The sequence below is a fragment of the Hemibagrus wyckioides genome, linkage group LG10 (genome assembly GCF_019097595.1).
Source record: "Hemibagrus wyckioides isolate EC202008001 linkage group LG10, SWU_Hwy_1.0, whole genome shotgun sequence".
Classification (NCBI taxonomy): Eukaryota; Metazoa; Chordata; class Actinopteri; order Siluriformes; family Bagridae; genus Hemibagrus; species Hemibagrus wyckioides.
In genome coordinates, this window is record NC_080719.1 from 24,660,562 (window position 1) to 24,686,311 (window position 25,750).

A 25,750-nucleotide genomic window follows, 5' to 3' on the forward strand; every position below is an offset into this window, starting at 1 on the left:
TAAAAAGAAATAAAATGAAATAAAATAGAAATAAAATCAAACAAACAAACAAACAAATAAATAAATGTCCTGGCGGTGCATAGTCTTTGAATCCACTGTGTCCCTGACCAGAATGAAGTGGCTAGTGAAAATAATGAATGCAGGCATTCATTCTAATAAAAAATTCATTCAAATAAAAAATGAATGAATTAAATAAATAAATAAATAAATAAATAAATAGATAGATAGATAGATAGATAGATAGATAGATAGATAGATAGATAGATAGATAGATAGATAGATAGATAGATAGATAGATAGATAGATAGATAAATAAATAAATAATTGTTTCCTACATTTAGTATCCATTTAATTTCAGTGAAGTTGTCCTTGACAGAGACAAAAAAAATTTGATCTGTTTTCTTAACAAAGATGCTGCATGTAATAATATTCAAAAATCTCTAGGACACACACCACCCAGTGAGATTGTTCAAATTGTGTGAACCCATCCCAGATGAACAATGGAAAATAGAAACAATATTTTCTGTAAATGAGAAAATATATATCTAATAACAAGTATCACACACATGCACTGTTACACCTCTGTAATTTTACATAATTATATATCCACTAAACTGTACTAACTGCACTAAAGTGTGTGCATAAGAATAAATTGTTATACAGTAATGTTATGACTATATTACAGATGTGTAAACATTGCTCGAGGCTTCAGATGCTTGGTGCACATTAAACCCAATCACATGACTAATATTATTTACTCCCTCTGTGGTCCATGTGTGGTTCCTTAATATTTCGTGTCATGACCACTTCCTGCCACTAGGTGTGAGTATTGAGATATTCAGAAATTTTCTACTTTAGTGTACCAACATAACGTCAACATAACCTGCAGCTTAACACAGAAAGCTCACATAAACTGGTCTAATCAGATTTACATCATTTCTTCAAAGAACCAGTAATCAGCACTTTGTCAAACATAGCTCACGTGGTCAGTAGAATGTCCTTTAAAATGGAGAGCATGTTGACGCAAAATATTTATAACCTGAGATTAGTCCACAGTGTTGTTCATTCATTCATTCATTCATTCATTCATTCATTCAGCCATCCATTCATTCATTCATTCATTCATTCATTCATTCAGCCATCCATTCATTCATTCATTCATTCATTCATTCATTCATTTATCCATCCATCCATCCATCCATCCATCCATCCATTCATCCATCCATTCATTCATTCATTCTCTCTATTTGTACTTTCACCCCCTCCTTACACACTACGCAGGATGTGTTTATACAGGCCGCCATTTGGTGTCTCTGTTTCCATAGAAACACAGCTATGGACCTTGTTTACCTCTCTATCTCTCTCACCACACACACACACTCACACACACACACACACACACACACACATTCATTCTGTCTCTCCTTTTCTTGAGCAATGTTCCCTTGGGTTTGGCCTTTTATTTTAAAATAAACCACAGACATTACATTGATTCAGGGTGTTCTTTTGTTTGAGCAATACTTGGTTCTTGAAAGAAATTACCTGGAAAATGGAAACGTACACATCGCTATCTGAATAAGAGCTGGCTGGAAATAAATCATAATATATAAACTGACACACTGATCATTTCTGTCCAAGAGGAAATTGCTCTGAACAAGGTGAAAATTAAATGATAAACTTTGCCTAATTGCAGGAATATTTGGTTTCATCTATTGACTAGACTTGAATCGTGTGTTGCATAATTCTGATCTGTGTCTCAGATGAAAAGTTTGTGGGTTGATTTCACATGAATGATGGTGATGATGATGATGATGATGTGATTAACGTAATGAATGCTACGTTGTTTCTTAACATTATCTTTCATATCTTTTCATATAAATCAAATTGAGTAAATCATCCAAATTTTTTATAAATGTTAAAGCATTACATTAACCCCGGATCACTCAAGGGCAACCACCTTTTTGTGTTGTTTTTTTTGTTGTATTTTTTTCTTTTCTGTTCTAACCTGCTCCTACTATTAAACATTTACTTAGTGTGAATCACATAGTAATTATGTTGAGCGCCCTGGAGAGTCCATGATTAATCACATGGCTTGATTATTCAAACGGTGCGGTGCTTAGAAAGCAGCAAAACATCCCACACTATAGATAACGATTCTACGCATGGCTAAAATATGCCTTTTGTCAAAGACATGAATCAATAGGCTCTAGATGGAGTTCATCCGAGAATGAGACATGTTAAAGGAAAGACCGGATCAATCTATTTAGCTCTGTCCCTACAAATCCACTCAGCAGTCTTCTTTTACAGAATGATCTGCAAATCCCTCATGACTTCTAACCAGAGGGAGCAGGGCAAAAATAGCCTGCTGGCTGGACACTTACAATGTACATGGATGCTTTATTGTATCATTCGACACTAATCTATAGAAAGCAAACAGAAAATGTGTTCATTTTTTTTTGTGCTGTGGCTGGGATAGTCCTTTTTGCCCATATGGTATAAAGGAGGCATGAAAGCTTCGTACATGACCCGTGTGCATACAGAATAGCTAACACACTAATCCTTATACAATTTCCTGTTTACAATAAAATTGCCCAGACGTGGTGGTTTAAACAAGTGAGTGAGGGGGATGGGAGACAGAGAGAGAGAGAGAGAGAGAGAGAGAGAGAGAGAATGTAATAGAGGTTCCACAGAGACCATAAGCTCTGAACTATAATGACACAAGAGAGAAACAAAGCAGCTGAGATGCTCCTAGATGGAATCTACCTCAGAAAAACTGATAATGGATCATGACGCAACCTTGTTGTGGTTACAAGCAGTAATAAAGGGAAATACAACTGAGCAAAAATGAACAAAATAATGTATTTGCAAGCCAATATTTTCATTATTCCATCTACAATCTATTCATATGATCGTTGAAGATTAGGGGTTAGCATCTGTATCTTGTCTTATGTCGCATGATGCAATAAACAAAACAGAACATTTATTTGTTCGGCTTCTTATACATTTTTCATTATCTACTTCAACAGACACGAGGATGTTAAAGAATATTATAATGTAAAAGACAGCAGTGGGTTTGGGAATAAAACATAAATTTAACAAACACATGAATTACTCATGTTGTAGAAATACTGCACATTATAGCTGAATGCAATTCTTTAAGGTTTCTTAATGCAGACCTGTAATGAATCCACATCACTGTGAGTAAGGCTTCGAGATGAACCATTTCACACCTAATGCAGTTAGAAATCATTACACATCTACACATTACTTAGATCCTGCTAAAATTAGCAGGCAGATATCTTGAACCAGAAAAGCCTTGGTACATTTCAGTAGAAAGCTTCTAATATTCAAATTGCTTAGGGATGACATAGTACCTGTAAATTTTTAACCAATATCGCATATTCAATCTTTAATTAGGAAATGATCTTTAATGTGCTATTTCCTGTAAAGAATAATTTCCTAAAGTGTGAAGGATAAGCTGAGTGAGCAGTCATCTACAACACTTTCTGTCTATCTTAAGTAACTGTAGTCTATAAAAAGTATACTTTTCATATACACTGATCAGGCATAACATTATGGCCACCTGCCTAATATTGTGTTGGTCCCCCTTTTGCTGCCAAAACAGCCCTGACCCGTCCTGCACTGTGTATTCTGACCCCTTTCTATCAGAACCAGCATTAATATCTTCAGCAGTTTGAGAAACAGTAGCTCGTCTGTTGGATCGGATCACACGGGCCAGCCTTTGCTCCTCAAGTACATCGATGACCCTCGACTGTCCATGACCCTGTCACCGGTTCACCACTGTTCCTTCTTTGGACCATTTTTGACCATTTCAAACTCGCTCAAATCCTTACTCTTGTCCATTTTTCCTGCTTCTAACATCAACTTTGAGGACAAAATGTTGACTTGCTGCCTAATATATCCCACCCACTAACAGGGGCCATGATGAGGAGATCATCAGTCTTATTCACTTCACTGGTCAGTGGTCAAAATGTTATACCTGATCAGTGTATATTTACAATCTAAAACATTGTATTTACTGCCCACACATAAATTTCATCATAACACAATGTGGTTACATGAAACTGTCAGAAAATGGAGTTGGTCCAAGGTCTGAATTGTGCATAATTGAGACTTGGCTCTGCTTCTAGAAACCTCCATCCCAAATTCCCAACTCCCATTCAACTGTAATTCTGTAGTTACACCTAAGATCTGAACACGGATGTTTTAGCATCAACCCAATGACCAGGTTTGTTCATTTGGAAAATATCTGTACAAAGCTGTATTTTTGCTCATCACCACCAAACCAGAAAATCCGTGTTGTAAGAGAACATCCTCTTCACATTAATGACTGCCATGTGATTTAACTTTAATTTCCTCCGCACAACTCTCCCATGACATTGTTAACACACAACTGTCAGCTACTGAAGAAAACATTCCAACTTGTCCAAAGCTATAAGCATTAACAGTGTCTCAAAGAACAGTTATGTAGCTATCTTCACAACATCACTCAAATGCAATTTGCGCTTCTTGTGCTGGAATAAGCTAAATGTGTGTGTGTGTGTGTGTGTGTGTGTGTGTGTGTGTGTGTGTGTGTGTGTGTGTGTGTGTGTGTGTGTGTGTGTGTGTGTGTGTGTGTGTGGCAAAACTGGAAAAATCCTGGCGGTGGAACTGCTAGCACTGACAGGTCCACAACCCTGACCAGGCAGTTCCTAAAGACAAGTGAAGCATTGAATTGCTTTTCTGTCTACGAATGACTTGCTTTTCTTTGTCCTGAAAGCATTATATCCGAACACACCTACATTAAAGTAAACCTCCTCCTTGTTGACTTTTTTATTCAGGACAAGTCTCAAACTGATGCCCTGTGAATCTCTGAAGCTAAAAACACAATCGGTGCGTCTTTCTTTTACGTCTGTGCTTGTAGTCGAGTGTTGTATCTAAGTGCATGTTTGGTCCAAACAATTTCTACCTCATTAATGAGAGCTATCTAGATTAATGACTAACAAGAAAGTTCTTTGATTTTTTTATGGAACACTACTGTCCACTGTTATACACCATACTGCCAAAAGTTTTGGGACACCCCTCCAAATCATTGAGTTCAGGTGTTGTTTTTCAGGGGTTGGACTCGGCCCCTTAGTTCCAGTGAAAGGAACTCTTAATGCTTCAGCTTCATACCAAGACATTTTGGACAATTTCATGCTCTTTGTGGGAACAGTTTGGGGATGACCCCTTCCTGTTCCAACATGACTGCACACCAGTGACCAAAGCAAGGTCCATAAAGACATGGATGAGTGAGTTTGGTGTGGAGGAACTTGACTGTCCTGCACAGAGTCCTGACCTCAACCCCATAGAACACCTTTGGGATGAGAATTAGAGTGGAGACTGTGAGCCAGGCCAAAACTGGAACATCTGCCTTTACATGCACATGAATGTAATATGGAGTTGTCCCACCCTTTGCAGCTATAACAGCTTCAACTCTTCTGGGAAGGCTTTCCACAAGGTTTAGGAGTGTGTTTATGAGAATTTTTGACCATTTCTCTAGAAGCACATTTGTGAGGTCAGGCACTGATGTTGGACGAGAAGGTCTGGCTCACAGTCTCCACTCTAATTCATCCCAAAGGTGTTCTATGGGGTTGAGGTCAGGACTCTGTGCAGGTCAGTCAAGTTCCTCCACACCAAACTCACTCATCCATGTCTTTATGGACCTTGCTTTGGTCACTGGTGTGCAGTCATGTTGGAACAGGAAGGGGTCATCCCCAAACTGTTCCCACAAAGAGCATGAAATTGTCCAAAATGTCTTGGTATGAAGCTGAAGCATTAAGAGTTCAATAATTTGAAGGGGTGTCCCAAAACATTTGGCAATATATTGTATATATAGCTGAGAACACACAACGTTAATCAATACCGAATTCTAGCACAACAAACGTGAACATGTTTACTAACGTTAACTTAGCCAGTGATGTATTGTTTTATATAGATTACAAATTTGTGTTTCTATTCTACATGATGCATGTATTATGTATGTAAATGTATTTTTAAATGAACTCTAAATGGCCTTTCTCTGGCAGATTTGAGATGTTTGAGGCAATTGTGTGATCATTCGCACGACATAAAATTCCATATGCCAGATTTCAGGATGTTAATCTAAAAGCCAACATGTACTAGTCACATTAGACTCACAGCATCAGTTCCTGGAGCAGAATTTGGACACCAAAAAAAGGCAAACGTTAGCTGCTCAGCTGTATCTGAAGTAAGTGTTAATTTGCTTATGAAATATTCACCATCTGTGTTCAATTGGCAAAAAAAAAGAAGATTTTTTATGTGGTACAGATTTTCTAAAAAGTAGGGTGAACACAGATTATGTCTGTGCATGTGACACAGAGAGCAAGTCCCTTGAAATCTCGATGCTGTGTCTCATGCTGCTCACGCCATTAAGGTGCCTGCCTTTGTTCTGTGCTGTTGGCATGGCAACTAAGTCAAGCCTGTGTTGTTATTAAAGCAAATCTACTGGGCCAGTGTGTGTGCGTGTGTGTGTGCGTGTGTGCGCGTGTGTGTGTGTGTGTGTGTGTGCGTGTGTGTGTGTGTGTATAGCATTCTACAGAAATTAACACTACAAAGTTGTGGGCAGCTGGACAGTAAGATGAATTTGGTCCAACTCTGAGTTATGTTATTCTGCAGAGAAACATGTCAGACTGAATAAAAACAAGCCACAAAGTGGGAAGGAAAAAACAGACATGTTCACACTAACCATGACTGGTGACAACCAAGACACAGATACTAAAAGAAACTGGTGTTTTTTCCCCCACTTTTAAATCACATTTACTTAGAATTAATTTTATGAAAATGCAAGCGATACGATATTCTGTTGATTTCTAGGTTCTGACTGATGAGAAGGTGCTGATTAAATGTATGGCTCTGACTGCATGCCAGCTGCAAATCACAGGGTTCTATCACTGTAATATGTTATTGTTTCTATAGTAACTGCAGGTCAAAATCTGCTGACACAGTGGGATTTTTTGAAACCAGCTCTGGCCCAGTATTGAATATTATTAAATATTATTTTTCAGATGCCAAGCAAAGGCTTAAAGTTCTGTCCAGATTCTCACAGCCTGGTTTTTCATTTGTGCAACATTTATGTCTTTCCACATTAATATAAACAAGCTGCTAATCAGCTACTACTACGAAAATACAGCTGATTGAAATCTTTAATCCATAACAAATAAGAACAACATCTCAGTTGTGGCAAGTAAATGAACCAAGCCGAACATTACACAGTGATATAAATGCCTAGAGTGCACTTGTAATTTAACACAGCAGCAGAGTTGGTGGTTCAAAAAAATCCTAGCAATAGATACACCGCTCAAGCATAACATTATGACTACCTGCCTAATATTGTGTTGGTCCCCCTTTTGCTGCCAAAACAGCCCTGACCTGTCGAGGCATGGAATCCACTAGATCCCTGAAGGTATGCTGTGGTATGCACAGGGTGAACATGGTCTGCAATAGTGATATAAAAGAAAACGTGATTCATCAGACCAGGCCACCTTCTTCCATTGCTCCATGGTCCAGTTCTGATGCTCACGTGCCCATTGTTGGTGCTTTTGGCGGTGCACAGGGGTCAGCATGATTGGTCCCATACAAAACAAACTGCGATACACTGTGTATTCTGACCCCTTTCTATCAGAACCAGCATTAACTTCTTCAGCAGTTTGATCAACAGTAGCTCGTCTGTTGGATCGGATCACACGGGCCAGCCTTCTCTCCCCACGTGCATCAGTGAGCCTTGACCACCCATGACCCTGTCTCCGGTTCACCACTGTTCCTTCCTTGGACCACTTTTGATAGATACTGACCACTGCAGACCGGGAACACCCCACAAGAGCTGCAGTTTTGGAGATGCTCTGATCCAGTGGTCTAGCCATCACAATTTGACCCTTTAGGTCAAACTCACTCAAATCCTTACACTTGTCCATTTTTCCTGTTTCTAACATCAACTTTGAGGACAAAATGTTGACTTGCTGCCTAATATATCCCACCCACTAACAGGTGCCATGATGAGGAGATACTCAGTCTTATTCACTTCACCTCTCACTGCTCATAATGTTATGGCTGATCGGTGTATATACACTACCAGTCAAAAGTTTGGACACACCTTCTAATCCCATGGTCTTTCCTGATGTTTATTTCTTTCTACATTGTAAAACAATGCTGAAGGCGGCCGAAATCCACAATAATGTCCTTTGAACAGTTGATATTGAGATATGTCTGCTACTGACGCTCTGTAAAGCCTTCATAACGCCTCTAATCTGAGGTGCTGTTAATTGGTGATTTCTGAGGCTGGTCACTCTAAATGAACTTCTCCTCTGCAGCAGAGGTCAGTTTTGGTCTTGCTTTACTGGGATGGTCTTCATGTGAGCCAGTGTCATCATGGGGCTTGATGGGTTTTGCAGATGCACTTGACAATACTGTTCCTGCAAGAACTATTCCAGAACACCTGACCTTCGTGTCTTAAAATAACAACTGACTGTTTTTTGTTGTCATTACATATGGATTACTGAAGTCCATGTGTGTTATTTCATAGTTTTGAAATCTCCAGTATTGCTCTAGAATGTAGAAAATAAATCCCTAAACAAAAAACATTGAATTAAAAGGTGTGTCCAAACTTTTGACTGGTAGTGTACATGGCAAAATTTCTCCATATTCAGAGTCAGCTTATCAAAATTACCTGAATGTAGTTCTGATGTTTCTTGAATAGAAGCATCAGAGACCTCTGCGTTTAAACCAGAAACAATAGGGGATAGAAAATATGGACTATGAAAGTAAGACTAATATGATGGTACATAAATGAGAAAACGGCAATTATTCAAATAAACAATTAATAGAAGTTTAGAATATGTTAACAATATATTGCTGCATGAATAGTCCTAGTTGAAATTATAATAATCTGTATAAATTTAACAATATGGCTTTTATTATTCAGGTCCTGATAAAATAGCATTTGATCCAGCACCTCCAATGGCATTAAGTCTGAGAGTAGTGGTATAAATTAAAATATTAAAAAAAGAAAAAAGTCTGTATCTAATGTGGTGGCAATTTAAAATTTTTATTTATTTTTTGAACTAATTTTTATTCTGAAAAAACACCAAATATCCAGCATATTCTGTTTTGTTTTTTTCATCTATGCCATGTTCACAAAACTAAAGACCTTATAATAAAACCTAATTTTACATTTGCGTCATCCACCTGTTTGTTATACTGGTATTCGGTGCTTGGCCCCCGGCCGTGTGGGTTTTTTTCCATGAATACGATAATGGTTCATTATTGAATCCACTATCCCAATTAAAGACTAATCTTTTTTCTGTGTTGGATCCAGTTAGCATTATTATGGCTTTCATATGCTCCTTTCACCGTGGGTAAATACGTAGAAGCTTGTTGATAATAAAAAAAAAAAAACGTCTTATGTAAATACACGTCTCTTTCAATTATTGGCCTGAAACTAGGATAGGTGTGTCTAGGAGAGGGAAAAAAAGGAGAGAAAGAGAAAGCGAACAGTCTGCTCTTAATTAAATAATACACTTCCACGCTGGCATTTCCCAGCAGCAATAGGGCTGGTTGCTATGGGAATGGTGCAGAGACCCACTTTGCTTGCCACAGAGTTGCTGCAATATTTCTTCTGAGAAAAACCCTTGATGAAAAGACTTATAATTTATATCAAGGCATCTCTTTTATCATTCTTATATGTTTCTAAATGTATAGCCTTCAGTAGCTGAATGACTTGTTCTATTATAGCAAATAGGTTGCTTTTAATGTCCATTTGCTGGTGTGGTGGATCCCACACAGGCACACACACCCTCCCACACACACACCACCACCACCACCACCATCTTTTAACAATCCATGAGGCATTGGACATTTTCTCCCTAGGCTCTGTTGCCAGTGAAGGCACATTTTTTCAGCATTGCATAATTTCTGACTGCAGCGAGTGACCTACTTCTCCTGAATCGTTGCTGGGCTTGTCTGTGTTGGGAGGAATGGGGGAGAGATCACACTGCTCATTCGAGGCAGCATAGCTTCATGCACTTTTATAGTAGTGGAAGAAAGGCTATGCTCAGACCTTGTGAATCTTTTACTGCTTCTAATGGAAATGTAAACAGCTTTGTCCACCCTGAACATCCATTCAAGTCAGCATTTCTTTGTCCAGCAAGCTAAAATCAATCCAGATTATTATAACAAAACAGCTGAGTAGATGAATAATAATCATTTAACATTAGGTTTAGCAGCTTTATGGTGTCTGTGTTATAAAATGATATAGTATTAACATTCAGTTCATCAAACAGTGACATGTATATTCTTAAAATTAGGGTACTAATTAGGATAGAGCAGGAAACACATTGTGTATTGCTAAAATAAGACATCTAATTTAGAGTTTGAGTATCTCTTTGTGTAATTATGCAGTTGGGAGATAAATTGCTGGTCATTTTGAATACTGTGTCAGCATAGCACCTCTGAACAGGATCACTGCTCTCTGGAATATAGTTTCCTGGTGTTCAGACATAATAACACTGTGCAGCAATACGTTGTTTTTGTTGTTGTTGTTTTTTGGTTCCATATAAGAAATGAATAACAAAACTTTCAACAGCTGTAAAGTGCATGGATATTTACCTCTATACTAGCTAGCAGTCATTCTGTTCATTCCTAATAAGAGCTGCATGATTCTCAGTATTCTCTCTTTCTCTTGGAATTACAGGTGTGCATGTGCCAAATAAATGATTAATTCATTGCCTGCCAGGAAACTGAAATGAGATGCGGCTCATACACTTTGTCTCCTGATGTTAAGGACAACTGAATAAAAGACCTTGGAATATTTAACACTAATGAGACCTCAGGTCTCCAACCCTGAACATCACGGACTGTGGGGAGAGATTCCTGTGATGGATGATCTCATTGCACCATCTCTTAATTCTGTTATGGTTTGTTTTGCACCTTGGTCGCCTAGTAACACTGTCGCCTGGCAGGACCATTTGTGTACGAGCATAATGCCCAACTGGGATCCTCTCTATCTTACTGTTCTCTTTGTGTTCTCTCTCTGGCATCTCAATAGTAGGAGGCGGCAGCATGCATACACTATTAGCCGTGTGCACTGCTCTCACACAGACGTGACACTATCCATAATCAACATGGAACTAAATAGCTAAATGTGTCTTGACCTTCCGGCAATCACGGTTAAAAATAGCTACATGCCTGGAAACGCCCATATCTACCATTAGAGTAATGTAGAGTAGAGTAAAATTTTACAACAATCAGAGCTGTAATAAACCAAAATTTTTTTTCCAAAATTGGGGTCAAAATGCAAATGGTTTGCAATGCGTGCTAAAAGAAAGCCTTTTTTAAACATAAGTGCTACTGGAACAAGAATTTACGATTTAATGAGAGCTATATGCTAACACTCATTGTGAGTTTGACATAAAATTAATTAGAATTAGAAAATAGAAAAGAAAACATAATCCATAGCAAGTATGGTTGTTGTGTGGCTGTTTTTCCTCAGAGGCCATGGCCAACTTCTCGGATATATGGCATCATGGACTCCACGGAGTACCAGAAAATATTTTCAGAATGTAATCAGAATCTGTCTGCCTCACAATTGTATTACAGCCGAATCTTTTATCAAGTTGTTGTTGTTCTTTCGGCCGCTCCCTTTTTGGGGTTGCCACAGTGGATCAGTTGGCCTGCATGTTTTGATTTTGGCACAGGGATTTTATGCCGGATGCCCTTCCTGATGCAACCCTCCCATTTTATCCGGGCTTGGGACCGGCACTGAGGGTTAACTCTTCAGTGGCTGGGTTAGTTCACTGCCTGAGAATGGAACCTGGGCTGCAGCAACGAGAGCGCAGGATCCTGCCACTGGACCACCAGTAGTCTAGCTGAATCTTCTAGCAAGATTTTGATAATATTAATAATAATGAAATGGAAGCTCATGCTATTGATGTGCCCACGACAATAACCCTCACATAACTCTATTATAAACATATGGAGTGAACTTAAGACTGAAGAGAGTCCATATGAGAGGACATTTGCCTGAAGGCTCTGGAGAGAATCTGTCCTGAGGAGTGCTCTCAGATCTGTGTTCTCCAAACACATCAAGCATTCAAAGAGAAGAGTCAGTCTGTTCTGTTGACAGTGAAAGATTGCACAAAGTATTGGTTATGGTTAAATTTTTTTTATTATTATTATTTCTTAGAATAAGAGGGAAAGGTGAATTATGGAGTGGTTAATGACTGTACTCTAGAAATACATGTGCAGCAATGTGACCTTGTTTTCCATGAAAAGGCTGAGAAAAAGAAAACAAATGTGTCTCTCTTTTTCCTATGCTTGATTTTTTTGTGCTAGTTTAAAGTCTTTTGGGTGTTTTGTTTGAGATATAGTTGGACTCGAAATTAGCTGAAACTTGGCTAGGTTATTTAATGATATTAGCTCTACTGTTTACACCTCGCACACTGGCAATGAGAAACTCACCTGCTGTGTTGAACACTGCTGGGCAACATTACGTCTAACACTGCACAAAACAAGCTGCTAGACTGTCTGCTGGATGATGTTATGTAACCGACTCTCATCTGGCTATTACAAGGTTATTTTGCATAGCATCTTGACTTTATTTTGTTTGAGAGTATGTAGTTATGAGCATCGCCAAAATCTATAGTTGCTCAGAAAAGTTATATACATATATATACTTATATACATATATATATATATATATATATATATATATATATATATATATATATATATATATATATATATATATATATATATATATATGTATGTATATAGCACCACAGGGTCAATATTCATGGTTAGGTTGCAATAGCCAAACCTTTGGTCACTCTTGCCTATGCGAAACATCAGTTTCAATGGGCCAAAAGCAGAAATCTTGGGCTGTGGACAACGTGAAACTCATCTCTGATGTGTCCACATTCACTGTCTTTTCACACATCTGGGAGAGTTACAGTGTGGAAAAGCCCTAAAGAAGCTTTCCACCCAAACTGCCCAGCGTGCAGCATGGGGTTGGATCAGTGATTGTTTGTGCTTGCAATATCATGACATTCCCTAAACCCACTACTTGGACTAGATGGGTGCGTCACTGCCGAGGAATTCCAAGAAATTCATTCTGGAAGACCATGTGCACCCAGTGGTTCAGACATTGTACTCTGAAGGTGGTATTGTGTGTATCAGGAAGATAATACATCATTATACACGTAAATATACGGGTGACAAATTGGTTTAATGAACATGGCACTGCGTTCAAAGCCATCGCTATTAGAGTCAATGTTCAAAACAAACAAGAAGTTGCGTGCATATTATTCATGTCCTGTTTCTCTGAGAGTGATATTTAGCAAAGTGCAGGGTTGTGCTTTTGTTGTGGCCAAATGTGGTGTTGCTGAGTTCATTTATTTCACCCTAATTAGAAGGACATTGCTTTGAAAAAGTGCAGAGATTCAAACTGAACTTTATATTTGCTTCCTATGCTAAAATTGTGATTGTATTGGATTGGATTATTGCAATTTTTGCAGTTCGTTGAAATATAACGATAACAAACTTGCCTGTTAAGTCATTTGACAAAAATGAGCATGTCCAGTGTATGTAATTGAGGCAAGTGGATGTCAGTACAATATTTTATTAATAATCCATATAGGCAGGTACAGTTGTTATCAAACAGGCCAAGGTCGACAGATCAGAGCAATGTAGAGAAAACCAGAAATCAGAACAATCAGAAATAGTGCTCAGAATTACGATGAAAAACAAAACATGAATGAAAGAACTGTTGAAATACAATGAAGTGTATAATAATAAGAAGAAAACAACGAGTCGGAGTTCAAGTGAATGAAAGTCATCACTGTTCTATATATAGTATTTGTTTTAAAGACACGTTTGTGTGCTTAATACACATTAATGCAACTGAATCACAGCAAAATAATACAGATTGTAGTAGCACCCCATTCACAGCATTGGGGGAGTGGCAAAGACCTTTGGATTTCAGTTGTGAATGACTTGCTGATGTGGCAGAATGTACACACACTAGTGCTTAATCATACTGCATACTTGGGCACCGAGCCTCAGCTTGAGCTTCTCACTTTAGAATTGGCCGACAGGCCGGTGATTTTTTTTGTTTTTTTTTTTTTCCTTCTGTGTTGCTGCCTTTATTTTCTGTTCCGTTGAACTAAATGCTCTGGAACAGTGTGTCCAGTGAGAGTGTTGTTTCTCTCCCTGTCTCATTTAAACTATAATTACTGGTAATGGTCTCTGTGGCACCGCATTCTTATGACGCACGGCAGCACTGTAACTGAAAAAAAAAAAACAACAGGGGAAAAACAAATAAAGGAAAACAGAGGTGATCTGAGGTCACAGCACGTGGGCGAGCCTGACCACAGCAGGGTTACCTGAGCTGCTCCGGTGTTGTTAACAGGCCTGTTACTATCCCCCATGCTGCAGGATTAATCAGACTTCTACACTAGCTCTCAGCTCCAAATCTAAAGCCTGAACTTCTAGGATGCCATTTTTAGATCTTCATAACTAGATTAGGTCACCTGAGTGCTGCTGTGTTAACAATAAGAGAGAAGCAGGCACACGTTGTTTAAACGTATTTCAGATGTCTCTCTGAAGAAAACCTCATCTGGAAACTAGAACAGGTTTTAGAGCATATAGATTTCTGATGTTATTTTCAGGCATGACGAGACTTAAACAAGAGTATGGTGCAAACTAAGAAAGTTAGATAATAGCGGTGAATTGTTGTCTATATAAAGAGCTGAAAATAGACTCGCTCTACACCCCCATCTAGTTCCCAGGCTCTGAGCTTTAACCTATTTCAGTTCTTGCACTATGGCACCATATCTCTTCACAAAGGCTGCCACTTCCTCGCAGTGTGTTCTTAAAAGCATACTTCCTAGCCCATCATGTGTGGTGGTGGGGGTGGTGCCTGCAAGTCTCTCGCATATTTCCGTAAAGAAACCAAGACGGAGCAAGAAGGAATGAACCTAGTAACCTCCTTAAGCAGGGGAAGTCCTAAGCTTTTGAACACCGCTGTTAAGATCATCCTGTCTGTCACTGACGGCTTGGAAAGCACACAGTGAAACAGGATGACTGTGAGCGCCAATTTAGGAGACACAAACACATTGTGAGGCAGTCCATCCCTACTGCCAAGGACAAAAGAGAAGGAGCTTTTTGTCTGAGACTGATGAATATCGTTGATAGGATTAGTGGAATCTTTTGCTTAAGCTTCTCAGGACATGGCCTGTTCAGCCGAGGCCATACATACACAGATTAAACCACACACAGGCCAGGGAATTCAGGTGAATAAGAATTGTCACATGGTTTTTTAATAAACCTACAAACCAAGTTGAAGGTCTATAACAGCCCCCAGTTCACTAAATCACATTAAACGTGAATATGCTACAGCAGACTCTAGTATTTACTAGTATTTAATACACACAACTCTTTATAAATACACTATTTTTGTACTTAGTATATGTACAAAAATCATCACTTCAATGTGATTGAAGTGTACTTAACCACGTTATAATGAAATTATACATCATTAAACATACCTTGGGAGACTTTGAGTATACCCTGGTATGTACTGTACACTGATGCTCATATTTAGAGTCAGATTAAAGCATGTCTATTTACAATTTCACTACTATTGCATTTTTGGCACATAAGAAAGTCATTAAAAAATAAAGATGCGCATATCAGAGACAGTTATACTGGATCCTGTAAAAAGGCAAAAAGGTTGGAATTGGATTAGAAATGGAAAATATTTACATATTGTGAGCCATCATGATTTTGTCTTTTGTTAGGATTTCATTTACTATTTTTGCAGTGTAAATGGTTTTTGTTTGAAAGGATGTCATTTTTGAGTTTTGAACTGCTTCAAACAATATCAGATGGATATCTCCATCGTAATTCACTCAGTTTCAGTATCGGTGTCAGAAAAGAAAAAGTAGTATTGTGCCTTCTCATGCTTTTACATGAAGGATATAAAATAAAATGCAAAACAAAGCAAAACATACTTTACAAACAGTACTTCCCATTGTGTATTACCATTATAAAACTAATATATAAGGTGATTTTTCCTCAATATGGAACCTTTACTGTTTCAATAATATGGAATCAATTTGGAGGATTCAGTCATTTCCTGACTTCTATACAATAACCTGAAAGCTTTATGTAACCAGATTTCTGGCACTGTGCTTGGTGATTTTTGTACTGCACACATGAAGTGAAGTTCCCCAGGCAGCTGGATTACCAGAGCTGGAACTAGGGTTAAGGTTTTGGTGTTGTATCTAATCCTCAGGCGTAGGAGTTTCAATCCCTTGTCAGTCCTTGTTAGTGTTAATGAATGGAGAAAAGCTGACAGTGGACATGGAGCATAGCGAATGTAGAGCTTCATGAAGAAATCACAGTGACCAAAAAGCAGTGAGGAAACTTAAATTCCTGTTACAAAACCTAGTTATTTTTATAAAATTGTTCCAACTTTTCCAATTGTTCCAAACCGGTTAGCTATTTTCTTAAGGATTTGACATTGTTCCCTTGTAAACAGCTGTAAACTGAGCTCAGGTTGAATCAAAATTTTATGTTTGAATTTACAAATATGAAAATGAATATGAAAACATAGATTCAAAATTGTCATAGAGTTGAGTTATACACTGATCAGGCATAACATTATGACCCCCTTCTGCCGCCAAAACAGCCCTGACCCGTCCTGCACTGTGTATTCTGACCTCTTTCTATCAGAACCAGCAGTAGCTTGACTGATAGATACTGACCACTGCAGACCGGGAACACCCCACAAGAGCTGCAGTTTTGGAGATGCTCTGATCCAGTGGTCTATCCATCACAATTTGGCCCTTTTGGTCAAACTCACTCAAATCCTTACTCTTGTCCATTTTTCCTGCTTCTAACATCAACTTTGAGGACAAAATGTTGACTTGCTGCCTAATATATCCCACCCACTAACAGGTGCCATGATGAGGAGATACTCAGTCTTGTTCACTTCACCTCTCACTGCTCATAATGTTTTGGCTGATTAGTGTACGTATAGCACAATTTTGTTTGATATTTGTATTCAGACCTCCGCCATAACTACACAACATAAGCAGTACTCAGAGACTCGTATAGGATTTGCACAAGGAAACACAATTCTGACCTTAGACTTAAGTCGATATTTCTTGCTTTATATTGACTCAAGAGAGGATCTGTATTAAGTCTACTGTCTGTCAGTTTGACACCACTGTCTGTACTCATCTTCAATAACCACTTTGTCCTGATCAGGGTCGGCATGTGTAACCGCAATATGTCACTGAAATTCATGTTGTGTGCTTTGTAAATGTGCTCACAGACTGTGGAATGGCAATCGTGGGTAATATTAAATGTATAGATTTGACACTATTCTTTAATTAAGTGTCAGTACTTTTGATACTGATATTTGTTTTTTTTAATGAATCCTGATATAAGTAATATAAGAATCCTGATTACTGTGTGCTTAATTTTATCAAACACTTGATATGATGTGTGACTTATTATTAATGGGAAGCATAGGATCTACTGCTCCTTCAGCCTTCTCTATAGATTCATATAGACAGAGAGAGAAAGGGAGGGAGATAGAGAGAGGGGGCTAGATAGAGAGAGGGGGCTAGATAGAGAGAGGGGGCTAGATAGATAGATAGATAGATAGATAGATAGATAGATAGATAGATAGATAGATAGATAGATAGATAGATAGATAGATAGATAGATAGATGGGGGAGATAGACGGGGGAGGGAGCAAGAGATTGAGAGAGAGAGAATGAGAGAGAGAGAGAGAGAGAGAGAGAGATGAATGAATTCCAATGAATTAGAGAGTCAATACTTTTTGAAGTATTTGCATCTTATGAATACTAGTCTAGATGTTGCTTTGATTAAAATGTTAAACCTTTTCTCTAGTTCTCATTTCCTACATCCCTATTATAAAACCCAGGCAGTGGTCTAGACTAAAGAAAAGGGCTAATTAATCAGGTAGGGACTTCAAGATCTCAGTTTTTTCTTTGCAGAAGACAGCATCCCACAAATAAGGCAATAGAATACCTTCATCCTGCATTGTCTTCTTGAGGCTAACTTTAGGGACCAAACTATTTCAATAACATACTATTTGTTTGACTTATTATTTACTGTAGAACTTTTCATTAATGGACATTTATTCCAAGTGATCCTGTTTTTTTTTCATCCCATACAGGCATAACACTAGTTATAGTTTAATACAGACTTTAGTAACTTCTTGTTTGTTTCTTAAGACTGTGGTCAGGAGCTCATGAGTCCCTGGCTGGTTTCCCAGAACTAACAAAGGTCAAATATGGCCATATGTAAACTGCTGTGGAGAAGAAATATATCCACTCACTAATACACATGCACACACACACACACACACACACACACACAATTATTAAAAAGTACTCAGGACTGGTGTAGGCATCCGGTTAGAGGCACAGCAAGGTCTGGATACACGTGCATCAGCAAATCAGTGTGCACTCCAATGTCCTGCTGTAATGCTGTGGGGAATACAGAGAGAGAGAGAGAGAGAGAGAGAGGGAGAGAGAGAGGGAGAGAGAGAGAGAGAGAGAGAGAGAGAGAGAGAGAGAGAGAATGGCTTTGCAGATACTAATTTTGGAAATAGCAAGACAGAACAGGAGGGGTTGATATAAATCATTGTGAGCATATGGTAGTTCAGACAAAGGACATAAATTAGGTACAATTCTGGTCAGTATTTTGTGTATGTGTGTGTGTGTGTGTGTGTGTGTGTGTGTGTGTGTGTGTGGTAGTACAACAGGAATGTTCAGGATGTCAAGCCTATTTATCTGCTTACATAACACATTTGTTTATCACTGATAAAGCAAAGAGCCACAGTACATTATCCTTACTGATATACTGATATATTTCTGTACATGCTTTGGACTCTTTACAACATTTGTAAATATACTATGTGTGGAAATAAGTTTAAATTAAAAGCTGAATAGATCTGACCGTCATTCCAGTCTGCTGCTTGCCAACAGGGATAAAATAGCTCTATCCCACAGGGACACACTCCCCTCTCCTACCGCTTCATCTGTCCAGTCGGATGGTAAATATATCAAGCCAAAAGAAGCAATGGAAAACAGGAACTGAATTCACTCATACATAAGCAAGAGCCCTCTGGAGAAGGAATAAGAATAGAACCACATGTTTTATCTCATTTGAAACCTAATTCAATCCACTCGGCAAATGTGAAAGTGATTCACCAATATCCAGACCGGCTCGGTGGAAATAATGATGGTGGTAACAAGGCTGTGTTATACTGATCATCTGAATTTCCATTATAAGAGTACAGGCCATGAATATGCAGAGGCGGCGAGTACAGGGAGGTTTTTGTTTTTAGTCTCAGAGCACCCCATGGTGTGGTATTTATAGCTGACATTGTCAGCCAGTGTTGGGTGTAATGTAAGGACACGTCAAACAGTGCAGCAGTGCAATTTAATGTCTGAATAATTGGAAATGGCCCTGAAGAGGGGAGAGAGAGAGAGAGAGAGAGAGAGAGAGAGAGAGAGAAGCCATGTGGAAATTATGTAAAATTTTGTACAAATTCACATTCTGTTCAAATAAGCACAGGAGCATGTAGATGGATTTTATTAAAAATTGAGTTTAAGAAAAGCTAGGAATTCCTTATACCCCAAATCTTTTTCTTTTTTTTTTAAACAAAAATGCAAGTGAATACAAACATGAGCAAACATGCATGATTGCATGCAAGACAGTGCTACAGTGTTTAATCTATGTTACATTATATATTACATTTTAACATCATGATCATTTCCTTGTGTTTTAATTTACACTGTTACATGTGTCCCTGTTGTTCTAACATGATCATGTTTCACATGTCCTCATCCATTTCCTACCAGGACTACATATTTCCTCCCACCTCCCAAACACACGATAGTAAGAACACTGTCTATGCTAATTTTCCCCTAGAAGTGTGAATCTGTGTGTGCATTGAGCTCTGGCGTCCTATTTAGGGTGTATTCACACCCTGCTCACAGATCAAGACAAGGATTACACAGTTAACGAAGATTAACCAATGAATGAATGGATGATTAACACAACTATAGTATATCTAGCTAAGTGAGTAAGTAACTAGATAGATAAGTAGTCATCCTGGTATTTACCAAACTACACATGAACTGAACTGAACTGAGGGCAAGAAGCCTTTATTATTGGCACACATACAGTGGAATTCTTTTCTTTGCGTATCCCAGCTGAGGAAGTTAGGGTATGATACAGTGTCTCTGGAGCAAGGGCCTTGCCCAAATGCCCAACAGTGGAGCTTGGTGGTGCTGGGGCTTGAACCCTGATCCACAACCCAGAGCCTTAACCAACTGAGCCACCACTTGTGTCAGTTACTGGAATTATATCGGCTTTATACAAAGTTGCATTGTATTAGCAGCTTAAATTTAATCATAAAAGTAAAATAAATTATTGTAATTAACAGTCAACATACACTACACTGCCAAAAGTTTTGGGACACCCCTCCAAATCATTGAGTTGAGGTGTTGTTTTTCAGGGGTCGGACTCGGCCCCTTAGTTCCAGTGAAAGGAACTCTTAATGCTTCAGCTTCATACCAAGACATTTTGGACAATTTCCTGCTCTTTGTGGGAACAGTTTGGGGATGACCCCTTCCTGTTCCAACATGACTGCACACCAGTGACCAAAGCAAGGTCCATAAAGACATGGATGAGTGAGTTTGGTGTGGAGGAACTTGACTGACCTGCACAGAGTCCTGACCTCAACCCCATAGAACACCTTTGGGATGAATTAGAGTGGAGACGGAGAGCCGGACCTTCTCTATAGTGTATCAACACTTGTCCAAATAAGCTACAGAATTAGTTACATATTCCTCAATCTTTCAAACGTTCCAGAAAGTTGTTTACTGAATAAATTATAGTGATGGCACTTTAAAGAGTCCCCAAGGATAATACTGAATAATAGAATATAAAGTTATGGATACAAATATGAGCCAGATCATTACCATACCCATATTTAAACTTAGGCTACTGTGATGGGTTTCTAGTCATAGAGCAAATATCCAGTATTTTATCAAGCAGCTAAATTTTAAATACAGGTAAGAGAATTGGGTAACAGCAATTATCCAATAATTATGAATAATGACAAGTAAATTTGCAAGCACTCGAGAGCTTTAAAAAAAAAAGAAGGTGTGGACCTGTAGACACTGTGCACACCTCTGCCCCATTTCCCAAAATAGATTACTTAGCAATGCATTGATTATCATATTTAAGAATAGTTCAAATGAATAGAGCAGCTCTGGGAGTCACTCCAAGTGTTGTTTTTTTCTGAACAGTGACTTCTGACACCCATTTATGTGTGATTTATTCGATGGTAGACAAAAAGGCAAAGCCAGACGATCATCTAAGACTATTTTGTTTATGTCAGCAGTGTGTTACATTGATGGAGTACAAACTTAAGAATGTGTTATTAACCTTTGTCAAGTTAAGGACAGTTGGTACTTGTGTATGAATTTGTAAAGTGAGTGGCTCATTTCTCAAAGTCACGAATCAGCTGCACAGCCAAACATATGACACCCAGCCTCATCTTATATAAGGGTTCATAGCAGTTGTTGCAGAGGTGCTTAAACATTTAAAGCCATAGACAATAATCTTTTTTATTTAAAACCTTTATTTATTTATTTTACATAAATGGATCATAGTGTATCAGAGTAAAATGGATTTGGAGTCAGATGTGGCTTCTCCCATTGTGACACAAGAACCAGCGAAATTTATACAAGAACACCGTATCAGCAGTAATCACTGTATATGTGTGTGTGTGTGTGTGTGTCTTTCCCACACTCAAGGTTGTTTTTACACTTTATTTTTTTAAGCATTGTCAGTTGTAGTGAGGTCTCCAGGCTCTCTGTGCCCCGCAGACGTGAGTTAATCTGAGCATAGTGTGGTGAAGCTCCAGCACTAACATCAGGATCAATAGCACTCAGAGCTCTTTTATGATAGCAGCAGAGTGGCCTGGATCTGTCATATGTCATTACATCGTGACTAGCAGCATGCAAGCTCACAGAGTCCGCAGCCTCTCTTCCTCTTATTACTGTCATTTGTGCTATGCTATCATAATTTGCTTCACAGCATACTAGATGACTATGATAGCACATATTGCACATATTGCATTTGTGGTTGTTACGTATTCCGTTGTAACAGCACAGTTGCAGATATGACTGCTAATATTAGAAATCATGTTGTGTTTATTAATGAGTAATAGTATCAACTATTATTTTACAACCAGCAGCTTGGATATTTCACATAAATGCTGTATATACAGTATATTTAGATTTAAGATATTACCTTCCATGCCTGATTGATTGATGCCTCATCCAGGGTGTATTCCTGCCTCATTCCCAGCATTCCCAGGATAATTTCCAGTTCCACCACAACCCTGACAGTGAGATTGATTGAGCCTATAATTCACACTGTTCAGTTTACTGCTAAATCTTTCATTAAGGATAATAGTAATAAAAGACAGAGTGTCTACATGAAGCATGGATTTCATACTAAAATTCAGACATAAGTATCGCTATCTAGAAGTCATGCAAGAGTTACGCATACAGGGTGGAATGCCTAGCACACTTACAATTGAATTTGACCCGGTGCATTTTTCTTGTGCAACACCGGCTTGAGTGTGGTGCAATAGCAAACGTCCAGTGCCGTAGTCTGATCGTTTTGATTCATAGTCTGAGCAGGTTAATTGACTTTTGCCTAAGAATAATGCTAGTAGAAGCATGAAGAACTTTCCCCAATTAAATATTTAGTTAACTTGTACTTGACTGTCAAATGCTGAATACGTGCAGTCTCCACTCTAATTCATCCCAAAGGTGTTCTATGTGGTTGAGGTCAGGACTCTGTGCAGGCCAGTCAAGTTCCTCCACACCAAACTCACTCATCCATGTCTTTATGGACCTTGCTTTGCATTGCACTGATTGATTTAAGGCTCAGATGCAGCTGCTCGGCCATGAAAACCCGTTCCATGAAGCTCTCTACACACTGTTCTTGAACTACTCTTAAGACCACATGAAGTTTGGAGGTCTGTAGCTATTGACTCTGCAGAAAGTTTGGTGACTTCTGTTCACTGTGCTCCTCAGCATGTGCTGACCCCACTCTGTGATTTTAAAGGGTCAAATTGTGATGGCTAGACCACTGGATCAGAGCATTTCCAAAACTGCAGCTCTTGTGGGGTGTTCCCGGTCTGCAGTGGTCAGTATCTATCAAAAGTGGTTCAAGGAAGGAACAGTGGTGAACCGGTGACAGGGTCATGGGCGGTCAAGGCTCATTGATGCACATGGGGAGAGAAGGCTGGCCCGTGTGATCTGATCCAACAGACGAGCTACTGTTGCTCAAACTGCTGAAGAAGTTAATGCTGGTTCTGATAGAAAGGTGTCAGAATACACAGTGCAGGACGGGTCAGGGCTGTTTTGGCAGCAAAAATATATATATATATACAGAGAGAGAGAGAGAGAGAGAGAGCTGTTTGGTTGAAGGTGAAAATTAAGTGCAGGGTGAGTGAACTCCATGTGAATCATTCAGTGTATGTGTATAAAGGAGGCAGTGTATATCTCCACTTTTCTGAACACCCCACCCCCAAAAAAAGGTTCTTATCATCAGACACACTTCCTCTGTTCTCAGTTTTCTCTCCAAAGCCTCCCAGATGTGCAGTGTGCTAATCTCTCTGCCTGTGTCTGACTGAGGGATTTATTATCAATGTTCTCATGCTGAACTGGACTTACCCACACTCTTTGATGTGAGTCCCACACCCATGTATAAACACACTGTATTATAGCAGATTTTCACGTGAACATTGAGCAATGACACTTAATTAAAAACAACAATAGTTTTGGACATTGTTTGGATAGATAAAAGTTTAACATAGTTTAAGTTTGACATTATAGAAGACTTGATTTTACAGTCAAAGAGGGAATTTCAATGGCTGTCTCTGTGATCTGGTCATTTTTTTAGCTTTGTGTGGAATAAAAAATAATTTTGCCCAAAATATGTGTTTAGGAAACCATGAACCCTATTGCTACATACTGCATAGGAAATATCTGAAAGTGTATTTAATGTGAGTGATCAGGTGGGATTTACCGCTTGATCAAATTCTCAAATACTGAGCTTGAACACAGTTGTTTAATTTGAAATACAACAATCATGTAGAATCCACAGAATGAACATCATGGCATGTATGGGAACCATTTCTGTGTCTCACTTACTCTATTCTCCTTTACAGACTATTTAAATAAACTTGCTCAACTAATTGGGTTTTATACACCTGGGGTTCTCACACTTTTTACAGTTAGGTATTCTTTTAACTCTATCGATTTATTTTCACTCAGGGACCCTCAGTCAAGATTTATTTCACACCATATATTTTAAAAAGGAACAGTATTTATATTGAACAGTAATGTTACTGGAGCCTTTTTGGAGCCTTTTTTTTCCTGGAGCCTATTTACTGAATTTTTAAAAATTCCAGTTTTACCCTTTTTTCTTAAAATTTTCATTAGACTCCTGTTTGCATTATTTATATTCACATACATTCAGGTCAGACATAACATTATGACCACCTACCTAATATTGTGTTGGTCCCCCTTTCTCTGCCAAAACAGCCCTGACCCGTCCTGCACTGTGTATTCTGACCCCTTTCTATCAGAACCAGCATTAACTTCTTCAGCAGTTTGATCAACAGTAGCTCGTCTGTTGGATCAGATCACACGGGCCAGCCTTCTCTCCCCACGTGTATCAATGAGCCTTGACCGCCCATGACCCTGTCACCGGTTCACCACTGTTCCTTCCTTGGACCACTTTTGATAGATACTGACCACTGCAGACCGGGAACACCCCACAAGAGCTGCAGTTTTGGAGATGCTCTGATCCAGTGGTCTAGCCATCACAATTTGGCCCTTTTGGTCAAACTCACTCAAATCCTTACACTTGTCCATTTTTCCTGCTTCTAACATCAACTTTGAGGACAAAATGTTGACTTGCTGCCTAATATATCCCACCCACTAACAGGTGCCATGATGAGGAGATACTCAGCCTTATTCACTTCACCGGTCACTGCTTTGTGAGAATGTTATGCCTGTTTGGTGTATGAAACTTTGATAATGGTGGATTCTGGTATCCAACACTGTAAAAGAAAATCACAGGCCCCTAAGCAGTGCTTGATGAACCCCTGGTGGTCTCCAGGCCCCATGTTGAGATACATGGCTGTATACTATATGAGTCCGTACTGAATTTTTCTTTCTACTTATATTAATATATTCTAAGAAGAGGTTTATGAAATAGCTTGTGATACCAAGTGAATATATTTAATCATTTGTGACAAATCGATCATTTAGTGTGCATATATTTATGTATGACTACATATACAGCATTCCTATTAGTTTACAGTAATCACTGATGAATTCATAGACTTTGACTTTGGAGAACAACAGAACATATATTATTCAGAAGAGCTGAGTTATATACTACAGACTGATTCACAAAGACAAATATCCACACTTTCTTCACCAGTCTTTAATCTGATTAAACCATGAATCATTTTTATTGTTTCAAAGCCACTATAACTCTTTATATGTCTCAGAGAGAGAGAGAGAGAGAGAGAGAGTATGTGATGTGATAAAGC